The sequence below is a fragment of the Serinus canaria genome, chromosome 17, assembly GCF_022539315.1.
Source record: "Serinus canaria isolate serCan28SL12 chromosome 17, serCan2020, whole genome shotgun sequence".
Taxonomy (NCBI): domain Eukaryota; kingdom Metazoa; phylum Chordata; class Aves; order Passeriformes; family Fringillidae; genus Serinus; species Serinus canaria.
The window spans coordinates 10,530,338-10,543,420 of NC_066330.1; the positions used below are offsets into that span (position 1 = coordinate 10,530,338).

Below are 13,083 nucleotides of genomic sequence, written 5' to 3' on the forward strand. Positions count from 1 at the left end.
CCCTCCGGGCTCGCGCGCTGCCGAAGGCCACATCGCCCCCTGGCGGCGCCGCGCGTCGGTGCCCCGGAACAGGAGACCGATGAGGGCGCGGCGCCGTGCGCGAGACGTTCCGGGGCCGCTGGCGTTTGCGGCGTGGAGCGGCGGGGAAGGCTTTAGGCGGCGGACCGCCGGGGCCAGGTGAGTCCCGGGCGGGCCCGCAGCGAGCGGGGCCGGCCTGGCCCGGCCCGGGCACCCGCCCCGGAGCGGGTCCGTGCGGCTCGGGCTCCGAGCGGGGCCGGCCTGGCCCGGCCCGGGCACCCGCCCCGGAGCGGGCCCGTGCGGCTCGGCCGCGCAGAGGAGCGGCGAGCGGGCGGCGTGGCGGGGCCGCTGCCGGTGTCCGCATGGCGCCACGAACCGGCTCCGGGGCTGGCGGGGCCGTGCCAGTGCGGCGGAACGGGCCGGGCCGAGGGGTTGGGCCGGGTCGAGGGCTGGGCGAGGAGCCGGGGCCTGCGGGGAGCGGGGCGGAGAGCACGGTCAGAAGCAGCCGGGATTGCACCTTCAGCTCCGCGGGGCGGCGGGACGGAGTCACAGCAGTCACAGCGGCTGGAGCGAGTTAAGGGCAAGTTAACAGACCGGAGACATCCGCGGCAGCCCTGCCGTGCGACTCAGGGGTTTCGGTCTGAAACAAACCAGTTAGGCTCCTGCCACTGATCTGAAATGTTACAGAGAATGGGAAAGAAGAGTCGGTGGAATTGGAAGTACTGCGAGTATTGTCCACACGTGGAAAGATAAAATGTGGTTTAGGAAAAGACAGTTTATTAACGTGATGTCAGCAGCAGGAGTGAAATAAAATGAGCGGCTTAAATTTTGTGTCTAATTAGATCTTGCAGATGCAATGAATGTAAAGATTAAAGACTAACCCTCGTGTGGTTGGAAAGGACCCCACTGGTCTCTTCCTTCTTGGGAAGGGATTTCAACATCTGAGCCAACTGATGAATGCTTAGAGTCACGTACTTGGATTTTCCGAGGAATTAAGCTCTAGTGCAATGTGACAAGTTAATTCAGCAGGTGGGTTGCCATACAAAATGTAAGAACGGCCTTAGGACAAACTGTGCCTCATCTGTTAAATGGATGGGTGGGAACCAGCTGCTGCCCACACCTTGGTTCAGTCCCTGGCTGAGTACAAAGCAGCTGTGCCACTTTTGCTGTTTGGGGTCTCTGCTGACACAGAGGAGACATGGCAGGGGCAAGGTGCTGCTGGCCTGCCTGCCTGGGTAGTTCCACATGGCAGGAGGATCTTGATACCACAGCCTCTGGTGGGGGTGGAGGGGGACTGGCAGGACACAGCTGCATCAGTGGCAGCATCTGAACTGCACTGCTGGGGGAGGAGTTGATTGCTTGTGTGGTTTGCAGTTTTTCTAAAGAAAATCAAGCTGTAGTGACCATGTGTGTGCTCGTGGTTAGAATGGGCTGCCAGGGCAGCTCTGGTTCCAGGAGCTCTCCAGTGAGATAAAAAAATCGTGGGGAGTTTAGGGCAGGTCACAGAAATGCTCCAGTTCTGGAAAACAAGCCCTGAATAAGCTCGGCTTATTCAGGCACATTCAGAAGACAGCTGAGGAGTGACTCAGGCACTCTGGAAATCCATGACTGTGGGAAGTTCTCCCACAGCTGGATCCTGTCAGCCTTCCCAAAGCACACAGTGGGATCTGGTAACTGAGGCACAGTGATGCAAATTCTGTTAAATGTGACTCGGGTTCCCAGCAGTGCTGGAGGGTAATTACAGGAGGAGTTTGGGCAGAGGGGAAGGCCTGGCAGTGTTGGGAGCTCCTCAGCTGAAGGGTCTCAAGGCTGAAGGTGTGCTCAGAGCACACTCCTGGGTAGTCTTGGGGACCAGGCCAGTTTGGGCAAGCAGTAGGGCAGAAAAAATCAAATTCTAACATCTGGAGAAAACCAGCAAAATGCATCTTCTGGAAGGTAAATGCTCCATCAGAGAAGCTCTGTCTGGAGTTCCTAAGGCAGCAGTGCTGCTTGTAGGAATGCTGGCACTCAGCTGCACAGACTGTGCTGCTGGTTGCAGTTCAGCAGTGAGAACACTCCTCTGGTGGGGCAGTGGCGATGCTGCTCACACAGGGCCTCTCAGGTCAGTATGGGCTGCACAGAGCCCATGCAGACACAGAAAGACTAAACTGAACACTTGAAATTGCTCTTTTCCACTGCAAACAGCAACTGGCACAGCTAGAACCAGTGCAACTTGTGGGATTCTTCAGAGGCAGCAGGGAGAGCTCCCTGTGCTGGGAGTTCCCAGCTCTGAGATGGTGCAGGGGGATCCTCACACAGAGGTGGATGCCACTTCACAGAGGCTCAGTTATACTCAGACAACCAAAGCAGCTGCTCCTGTGAATAAATAATTTACCCAAATATGCATTAAATAACTTGCTGATGTGTGCAGGGATGTAACCTGGGAGGAGAGGGAATGACATAGGGCACCTCTGGGCTAATGACAAAGATGCTTTATTAGAACTAAGAGTGTTCTTCTCAACCAAGCTTGAGTGATTTAATTCAAAAGCTAATTACTGAGTCTGTGTAATATGTCTTTAAATAAAAATATATTTTTTGTAGCTCTCTGAGGATTCTTGGTGCTCTGGCAGCCTCCTCAAGCAGCTCCCTCGGTACCCAGGGGCACTGGAGGGAGGGCTGGTCACATAGGAGCCAAGGAACAGAAACAGGACATGTGCCAAGGGCTGAATATCATGCAGATTCACATGTTCATCTCTCATCTGAATGAATGTGTAATAAATTGATACAGTGTTGGAGGAACTATGGCAGATGTCAGTGATAAAGGTCTGAAAAAATCTTACAGAAAAATGAAAGAAGGGGGTGTGTATACATGGGATATTGGAAGTCTGGAAAGCTGTTTTCCCAGAGGATAAGAGTCTGACTCTTTTGGAATACATGTGGAGGCTCGGTGTTGCAATGTGACCAAGTGGCATTAACTTGGGCCTGACAGGTGAGAGCCTTGTCCAGGTGTTTGACGTCAGGAGCAGCATGTCCTTTTCCCCCCTGTGCTGACTGAACTCCCTGCTGGGAGACCTGGGGCAAATCCTGCTTTGTGGGCTGCAGGTGAGAATCAGGCAATAAACCCTGCTTGTATCATTGCCAGCTTGCTCAGGCTCAGCTTTGCCACTGACTGGGCTCTGAACAGACCTGTTTGAGGTCTAAGGCAATTGCTTCTGTCAAAGACATTTCTACAGAAGGGAAAAAATTCACATGTTGCTAATTCTTACAGAATAATCCTCTTGCAGTTTCTTCTGCAAGGAACAGGTGGGAATGCAGGTAAAGAAAGATGAAGTGTTTTGGAATCTGGTCAGACCAGGAGCAGTTAAAAACTCTCCAGCTTCTGTCATGTAACACACAAGGCTTCTGTGCCTTTTCTGACCCTATCCCATGGACAAGGTTGTGTATTCCTTGAACTTGCCACACTGTGAACATGAAGAAGGAATTTGCAAATGAAGAAAAAGGAGATATAAATAAGAAGAATGGAAAAATTAAGCAAAGGAAGAAAAAGTCATATTTCTGTTGTGTAAACATTTGAACAGTAACAGCGCAGAAACCAATTTAAAACTGATTTATCAGGAGTGGTTCCTCTTGGTGTCCGGCTCTGGGGCTGCTGTTCTTGCAGGCTATACCTGCCCCTGCTTGTTGTGGTAGCAACTGACATAAAAAATGCATCAAAGACTCTTTCTTGTCATAATATCGCAGCCAAATTCTCTGCCCAGTGCTTCAGTCCATCTCTGAATCTGTTTGGGAGAGCAAAGCTGCAGGTGTGTCTGCACTGGTGAGCTCTGGCTCCTGTGCAGTCGCTGGGATTGTTATGATCCTTGTCCCACTTTACTGAGCCAAGGCAGGAGACACTCCAGCTCTACGTGCATTTAATGCCTTTAAATCATTTCCTGTTTATTACATCTCCAGCTCTGCCAAAGGTATGGTCACATTTCATGTTAAGTCTAAATGTGTGGCCGCTGTCATTTTAGACTCTTGATTAATGTAACACTTTTTTTGCTTATTCCATGGTTTGTGAGACCTGCATAATGTGATTTATTCTTGGCTGTTGCTCATCTTGCCTTCAAAAGTAGAGTGCCTAACAAGGGGTTACCTTCCAGCTCTGCACACAGCTGTGGTTCATATACTCATTTCAGTGATTAATTTGCTCTTGCATTTTTTTTACACTTTTTATTCTCTGCTTAATAGGATGCAGATCTGCTTCAAAAGAGACTGTCTAATCATTTTTGATTTTACACCAATTCACTCAGACTTGTTTGGGTTACATGTTCATGAAAGAGAAGTCTCTTTTTCAAAACAGCTAGGACACTGTCTGCCCACTGCTGATCTTTGTAATGTCAAGCTCTGCCTGAATCTCCTCAAGGAGTAAGCTGTTTTGTCAGGAAGAGAGTTGGCTGGAAGGTAGCAGTGCTTTGAGGAGTGTTTGAACACAGGAGAGGGACTCAGCACTGCTTGGGAAGCGCTGGCTCTATCAAACTGCTCCACGTGGGTTATACAATTGCCTGTACAGTTTTGGAAAATACTCCTCAGGGACTTGAATCTCCCAGTGTTAGAAACTGAAAGGAAATGAGCATGGCTGTTTGAGGAGGGCAGTGCAGTTAGGCTGCACAGATTCAAGCTACAGTTTCAGCTGGAGCAGGGCAGGTTTTTGTTACCTGTGCAGCTGAGGGTGTCCTCCAGGGCTGTTTGTGAGCAGTGGTGGCCACCGGGCCATTGCAGGCATGGAGTGGAGCTTTCCTGGAGGTGCTGTGCTTGTTGAAGTGGATAACCTGTGTGGGTCAGGGTGCTGGTTCCTTGCATGCTTCATCACATTGGTAAGGTGTTCTTAGTCTTTGGTGACCCAAATGGAATCACAGAATCCCCTGAGCTGGGAGGGACTCACAAGGATCCCCCAGCCCAGCCCCTGTCCCTGCCCAGACCCCCACCAACCCCACCCTGGGCATCCCTGGCAGCGCTGTCCAAAGGCTCCTGGAGCTCTGGCAGCCTCGGGGCCGTGCCCATTCCCTGGGGAGCCTGGGCAGTGCCAGCACCCTCTGGGGGAAGAACCTTGCCCTGAGCTCCAGCCTGACTGCCCTGGCCCAGCCTCAGCCATTCCCTGGCTCCTGTCCCTGTCACAGGGAGCAAAGACTGGAGCTGGCCCTCCACTGCCCCCTGGGAGCAGCTGCAGGTTTTTTTGAGGTCTCCCCTCATTGCACCGCATGATCTTAACATGACAGTAAAAATGCTTGGCAAGAAGTAAAGAAGTTGGCAAGTATGTGAGAGGGGTTCAAGGAAGAATGTGCTGCCTACCAGGTCTGTCTCCCAGCCTGCATTAGCCAGGTGCCTGCTGGGGCTGTGGGGCTGAGGTGTTGAGTTGCCAGGTGTTCAGGTGCTCACAGGTCTGTTTGCTTCCTCGCAGCTCCTGGTGGCAGCAGGGTCCCCCAGACATCGCCCAGCAGTGACACCTTCACCGTCCTCCCTTGGGGTGAGTTTGCCAGATCTGTTCAGAGGCTTCTGACACGCATCTGGCAGGATGGGGGCAGTGCAGCTTCAGGAACTTCTGCCCCTTTCCGTTCTGTCTTGTAGGAGCTTGGAAAAGGATCATTTGCACCTTCTGCTGAGGTGTTGAGTGGGATTCCACCTGAGTGGGATGCCTTGGTGCAGGACGGGGAGGAAGGGGACAGGAGCTGCACAGGAGCTGCTGTGACTCTTCTGAGCCCACCCTGAGCAGCTGTGCTCTCCTGGCATAGCTGCAGATACAGCTTCAAGGGTAAGGAACAGCCCCCTTCTGGCAATGTGATGCTGAGATTATTCAAGTGCATTTCTGTTCTGAGCATCAGCGTGGGGTTTGTGTTTCAATAAGAACTTTTCTGGTTTGCAGCATGCTTTATTAGTTTATGTAGGTGGGTGAAAGGGAACTGGGCAATAAACCATGTGTCTGCTGTATGAACTTGTAGCCAGTCTTGTTCCACCACTGCAGCCTGTGTGACCACTCTTGGGTGCAGACCAAATAGTCAGTATTTTATGGTACACCAGTGTATTAAGGAATATATTCAAGGAGATTCCATTTTGATTTGTGAACTTCATTGCTTATATTCACTTATTTTTGTAAAGTTTGATTTAACTACATCATATGTTGAAAAGTTACCCAGCAATTCCTTACAGATTGTGTAAAACTCAGTTTATCTTAAAAAGTTGTACTGCTTTACTTTCATCCTTTCTTCTCTTGGAATGGGAGAACTGTGAATTTTCCCATCTTTCTCTATAGTCCTGCTGCCTACTGAGGTATTTACCAACCAGGGCTTGCACAGTGCCGGGCAGTATAAAATATCTGTGCAGGAGCAGTCACCAGTTAGTGTCTGTCATCTGCTTTCCAGTTTTCAAGTGGAGACAAAGCTTATTTGAGGTTTTCCTGGTGTCCCTGTGTGTGTGAAATGCAGCTGCAGCCTCGTTAGAGGGCACTCTGGAATCACCCAGGGAGCTGAGCAGCCTCATTCCCCTACAGCTCTCCAGAGAAATCCTGCTGCAAACGTCCTTGGCCCCCAGAGCAGAGAGTGGGAATGTGGAGCTGGATTACCCTGGGTACCGATGATCCAAGGCTGGACTGCCTGCTGTGGGCTCAGTTCATGCTTGTGCTCTATATGGAATATAGCAACAATTTATTAGAGAATTCACTGCAGTTTTCCAAATGCGCATTAATAACCTTGCTTTTCTTGTGGCCTTTACCCCATAAACTGCTCTGATCCTAAATCTATAACCATTTTGGTTATTGTTTTTTGGTTGCTATTGTCTTTAAAAAAGTAAGTCCTTGATAAAAATATAAGATGCTTCAGAAACTCTTGGGTTTTAGTACCAGCCCTTCCACCAGTTCTGTCTGTGTCTTTGATAGTTCGTTGTGTCTCCTTTCACTTTTCCTCTTTGTGTCAAAAAGAGGATAATGATTTTTACCTTGGGTGAATTAATCAATATATATAAATGTGCTTTGAAATCTGAAGTGGTTTAGAATTTTTTGAAAATATAATTAAAATATTGAACAAAACAGGAGTCAGAGAAGTCAAATTTAAGACCATGATTCTTCTGTTCTGGCAAGATTATAGAGCCAGATCATTTGCATTACTTTTGATTTCCTGATGTTTTTGGTTTGTTGTCCAAGTAACAGCGAATTTATATGCAGGAGTCAGATTGTCTGTAAACACAAACTAATCTCACCTTTGTCCAAACATACCTTGTTTTGCTTTTACAAAACCAAACCAAACTGGTGGGACCCAGAATTGCTAATTGTGAGCAGTTAGCACTGACTCATCCCCAGCCTGGGGAAGCTTGTCAGGAGCCAGGCCCTGCAGGGCTCAGAGCTCAGCCCTGAGCTGTGGCTCCACTCAGCCTCTGGGCTCCCTGTGCAGTGGGAGCTGCAGGTGGGGGCTGCGCTCTGTCACCGCTCCGGGTGCCTCTGTCCTCTCCAGGAGGGGAGGGGACAGTGGGGTGGGGTGACAGGGACAGCTGTGCATAGAGCCAGCTGATCCAGAGTGCCATGTGTGCCCTGCCAGGGAGCTGTACTCCAAGGGGCATCTCTGCTGTCCCATAGGGCAGGGAGAGTGAACACTGACCACAGGAGTGTTTATCAGAGCAGCTTCTGTGCTCAGCCAGGAGACAGCACTTGCTTTGGAGTCCTGAATCGCCGTGCCAGGCTTCTGTGAACTCTCTTGGCCACGAGACTTCATTCTCCACAATCACAGCAGAATAATAAGAAAAAGTCCTGGTCAGGCCTACTTTTTCCTCTCCTAGTTTTTAATCTCCTCTTGCACTTACTTTCCCTTTCTGTCCCCACAGAACTTTCCATCCCCTTGGAAGCTTTTTGGCAAGGAGGGGTTGCCTGCTCCGGGGTTCTCCAGCATCCCTCTGTGGGAGAGCACAGGAGGAGGCAGCAGGGGCTGCCTGAGCCCCGTGGGTGGCTGCAGGTGTGTGGGACGCAGACCTGGGGACATCGTGAGCCTGTGAGGCAGCTGATGGCACACCGTGACAGCCCCTGCAGGCAGGGCTGGCCTGGGCTGACATCCTGCCCGGCAGCCCTGGGACAAAGGCACTCTGCTCTTCCCAGCTCCCACTGCTCTCCTGGAGGGTGGCACAGCTGCTCTGGGCAAAGGGAGTGGGTGGGGGACAGAGGGGACAGAGCAGCCCAGAGCTGCTCCGGGCATATATGTGCCCCCTGGATCCTTTCAGGGAGTTGGGAATGCAGCAGTAGACAGGCAGGCTGGGATGGCCTCCCTGTGACTGCATCAGCTGGAATTCCTTAGGAACCTTTAATTTGTCTGGCTGGCAGATGGATTTTAAGGTGGAATGGAATACACAGGGACTCCTCTGGCAGAGATTAAAACAGTTGCTGGGCTTAAAGCATCTCATCTGTGAGACTGGGGATTGTGGCTTTTGATTGGTTTGAAGAGTGTTTCTTGTACTCTTGTGATTTCTGTAAGTGGCTTCAGGACTGACACTGTGAATGGCAGAGGTTTCAGCCAAAATCTTAACCCCTTCAGTGTTATCCTCCATCCCATATCCAGATCCCTCTCGTGTTTTACCACAGTTTGGATATTCTAAAAAGTCACGGTAATCCAGGAGCCAGGGACTTCTGCCAGTTTTGAGTAATATCTCCTCACAGAACATTTCTGTGGAGCTGAAAGTTTTGTTTTATGGTGATGGTGTTTTGGTTTTTGTCACTGTTTGAAGACAGCTGTGTTCTGTGGTGACATGTTTGCCCGAGTTGGCCAATGCCTCCCCCACAGCACAATGCGTTAAGGGGAATTGTTAGATGCTTTAGCTCTGAAATCAGCTCCAGGTACAAATTAAATTTTTATTATGCAGTACTTAGACCCATCTATAGTTACAGTTCAGTGTTGTACTCAAGTTCTGCCAGACCCTGACTCTGGGCAGTGTTTTGGGGTTGGTGGTGTGGCTGGGGTTTCTGAGCACCCCCCTGCTGTTCACCTGCCCCAGAGTGATGCTCTGACTGGGCAGGTTCTTGTGCTGGGCTCAGAATCCACTGTGGGGCAATTTGTATGTGATAGGGGAAGGCAACAATAGTGCAGAGTGTCTCCTGCTTAAAAAAGAGTGAAAAAGCCCCTGCTGATAGAGGTTAAGGGAACAAATACAACTGTAAAAGCACACGAGAGAAGCATAATAGGGAAAACTTAAATTTTGGGCCATTTTCTGCCTAATGTAATGATGTAAAGGAGCAAGAACCACTTTTTTCTTTCTTTTTTCTTCTCTTGTTTCTGTAGGAGCCCAATGGAGGTGTCTGGCTGATTTGTCAGAGGTTTAAGCACCAAAAAGTAACCAATTTTAGTAAAGCAAATGCAAAACTTTGGGTACATGCTTAAAACTCAACAGAAAATGAAAAAACAAAAAAGAACAAAAATGGAGAAAGTCTTTTGTGTACAATGTCCAGAGCAATTATAAAATACTCTTGTTCCATGCCTAAATAAATGGTTGTTTCAGCCAAAGAGAAATCTTTCCTCATGATTTATTACACTAATCTGGATATAAAGCCTCTGAGCAGGATTGTCAGTTTATTAGAACAGCTTTCTTCTCCTTTCAGATTTAATCCACATGTTGTTGTATCAGCAGAGCCTTTGCTCAGTTAGGAGTTATCCTTTTTTAATAATAATAAAAAAGTGAAAACACATGTTTTTTAACAGTCTTAATTCAAAGAAACCTAGGATGACTTAGGGAGAGGTGATCATCAGATGGTGACTGTGATTTGTAACTTCAGAGTAGTAAAAGGGTGAAAAATGGCCCTTTCCCCTCTGCCTGGGGCAAGCCTGGCAGGGACAGGAGGAGGCACCATTATCTTTGGCCAGGATTTCGAGGTTTTCTCCCCAGCTTGTGCAGTGATGCTAAACATGCTCTTTTTATTTAACTCTAATTTCCTACCTTTTTTTTTAAAGGGGAACTTATCTAGAGGTGTATGTAATTCACATCTCCTTCCTTCCTGTCTTCCTCCCCTGTAAAGTAGCTCTTTCTTGGACCCCTCCTGTTTTCTAAATGGAGAGGAATTACTCTCAGGAAACTCATGAGTTTGGTATTATTCCTAAACTTGGTTTTATGAGCAAACATTTATTTTAACTATAAATGCTTGCTCAGTACTTGCATGAGGGTTCAGAAGTGCGCATGAGAGCTGCTAAATGAGGCAGCTCACTCCATCACATGATGATAACCTTTGCTTGGCCCTGTCACCGCACAGTCCTGCAGCATGAGGAATTAGTGCTGGAGCACCTCAGCACCTCCTGAACTGGCAGCTTGGGACCCAAATGTGGCCAAAGGCAGAGCAGTTCTGGTATTGATGTTTCTGATGCTAGTCTGGTTTGTTCCAGCTAGTGCTGGACTCCTGGCAGTCATCACAGTCCCCTTTTATTCTCTTGTAGATCTCAGCACAGCAGCTCCTGCCTCAAGTGTCAATAGAGTCGTTTGCAGTTGGTGTGATTTTAAAAGAAGCTGCTAATAACATGTCTTAAAACAGAAGGAATTGGTCTGGCATTTAAAAAATGTGGTATAAGCCTATTCTACTCCTCAGAAGTATCAGAGAGAGTAAAAAAAGATCCACCCTTAAGCCTTAAATAGTGAAGGGGAAAAGAAGGTGTGTCCTTGTGTCCTTGCTGCCAGAAGCAGATGCAGGGATAGCCTGGCCAGGGATATTGGAGCTCTGGGGAAGGAGAGGTCCTGCTCTATCAGACAAATTCCTTGGTTCATCTCAAATCACAGAATTTCAGACCGGTTTGGGTTGGAAGGGACCTTAAAGCCCATACAGTCACACCCCTTCAGTGGGCAGGAACACCTTCCACTGTCCCAGGCTGCTCCCAGCCCCATCCAGCCTGGCCTTGGGCACTGCCAGGGATCCAGGGGCAGCCACAGCTGCTCTGGGCACCCTGTGCCAGGGCCTCCCCAATCACAGGAAGAATTTTTTCCTAATCTCTAATTTAATCCCACCCTCTGGCAGTGTGAAGCCATTTCCCCTGTCCTGTCACTACCTGCCTGTATAAAAAAAATCTGTCTCCCTCTTTTTTACAAGCTCTTTTTAGACTCTGCAAGGGGCTCTAAGGTGTCCAAGGAGCCTTCTCCTCTCCAGGTGAGCACCCCCAGCTCTCTCAGTCTGGCTCCAAAGCAGAGGGCTGCAGCCCTTGGAGCAGCTCCGGTGGCCTCCTCTGGACTCTCTCCAGCAGCTCCAGTCCAGCTCCAGGTGCTGAGGCCTCCAAAACTGAGCACAGCACTGCAGGTGGGATCTCATGAGGGCAGAGCAGAGGGGGAGAAAAGAAGACAGAATCCTCAAGAGCTTGTGCAGACCCTCAGGACTGGCAGCACCTTTTGGTGGGAGTCAGACTGGCCTGGCTTTGTCAGTGGCCAGCCGGGCAGAGGCAGGCAGGGCAGGCAGAGCCAGGCAGAGCCTGGCAGGGCAGGCAGGGCCAGACAGGGCAGGCAGAGCCAGGCACAGCCTGGCAGGGCAGGCAGGGCCAGGCAGAGCCAGGCAGGGCAGGCAGAGCCAGGCAGTGTGGCAGTGCTGGCAGAGCTGGCAGAGCTCTGCCAAAGCAGCAGGCTGTTCCTGGATGAGGCAGCTGAGGGACAATCGCCCCCCCAGCTGTGAAATGTTGGAGTGTTCCTTGTACAAGAAGGAAAACACCTCCTTTGAGTGTCTGTGGAATGCAGACTGGGGGTTGGGTTTGTTTTTGTGCACACTGGTCTTATGTCACTGATGCCTTTTTCTCACAGGCTGAGCATACCTCTCCAAAGTAAGATAAATTAAAACACAGATCTTGGGAGGACTGGACTTTCCAAGCTCTCTCAGAGTCTCTTGTACTCAAGTCTGCCTTCTAGCATCTGAAGTTCTCCATCCCTTGGTCCTACTGGGTGCTCAGATTAGGTTTGTTTCCTTTGCAGTGTACCTCTCTTCCTGGTGGCTGCTGGCCCTGCTGCTTCTCAAAACAGCTTAGAGTGGAACAATTTCCAGAACAGTGGTAAATTAAGAGGACATTTGGCTTGCAAGAAAAATGTCTTTAGAGGTGGATTTTGTAGGGCACTTTACTATGTTGTGCTTTCATCTATAATATCTTTGGGCAACCTTACTCCACTTTGAAGTTGGCCATTCTTGGAGTAGTTGATTGGATTGGAAAACTCCTGAGGTCCCTCCCAAACTAACTGACTCTGATTCTCTTTTCTTGTAGAGTTCTGGCAAAGATGTTTCTTTTGGCTCCATTTCCATCTCCCTTCCTTCATGCTCAACAGCTTTCATCATGTTCCCATCATAAGCAGTTCTTTAAACTGAAGTGATGTGTAAACATCAGGAACAGTTTCTAAACTGTAACATGAGTTTCCTTCCCTCATAGTTTAGACTTATTTTATGCTGCCATATTCAGATGATGCGAAAAATCAATTTTCCTTTATTACTATGTATTGAGAGCTAATAACTTCTTTTTTTTTTTTTGGTCCTCAGAGAGAAATGTTTTACCATGGGGCAATAAAAAGAATAATTCTCTAAAAGTTAATAGGTTGTGTTTTCAAATCAGCTTTGGTCCTGTGCACTCTTTGTTGGAAAGCTGCAGAAGAAGGAAAGACAAAAAGAAAATAGCCTTGTTATTTAGGATCTATAAGATGATGCTGTTACTGTCTTTTTAGTGAGTGTTGCATTTTTGCATTAAAAACTGGAGTTTAGAGAAAGATACTGTTTTTATGGATATTGGTAAACTATTATCCAAACACTTTAGCTCATACTTAACTTCATGCTGTACAGCATTTTGCTTAAAATTTCAGCAGTTGTTGAAGTTGCTTTGACTGGTAGTGGGCTGGTGATGTGTGTTACTGCTGCAGGAGCTGTGCTGGGCAGGACTGCTGGCAGCTGCTGGCTCGCCTGCATTTACAGTTTTATTCTGGGGCCAGGACAGGATGGCGGGGCACTTAAATGGAGTTCCAGATACCAGAACTATAATTTATCACATGTGTCCTCCAAACTGGAGCTGCCTGATCTCAGAGTTGCTGCCTGCTGTGTGCTCAGACCTTAACCTCTGTGTTTAGATTGCCAATGTGGTG

General features: G+C 48.9%; 1 protein-coding gene across 18 annotated transcripts in view; it reads left to right on the forward strand.

Moving 5' to 3' along the window:
• The first annotated feature begins 53 nt into the window (after positions 1-53).
• The window catches only part of EXD3 (exonuclease 3'-5' domain containing 3), a 250,288-nt gene continuing 237,258 nt past the window's right edge, over positions 54-13,083 (forward strand). For 15 of the 18 annotated variants that reach the window (XR_007778955.1, XR_003945119.2, XM_030231030.2 and 12 more), the window contains exons 1-3: positions 54-177; positions 5,438-5,503; positions 5,605-5,788. The gene's annotated coding sequence lies outside the window, so the exon portion shown is untranslated. The remainder of the gene's footprint in view (positions 178-5,437; positions 5,504-5,604; positions 5,789-13,083) is intronic. The other 3 variants (XM_030231032.2, XM_030231038.2, XM_030231033.2) reach the window with 3 other exon arrangements.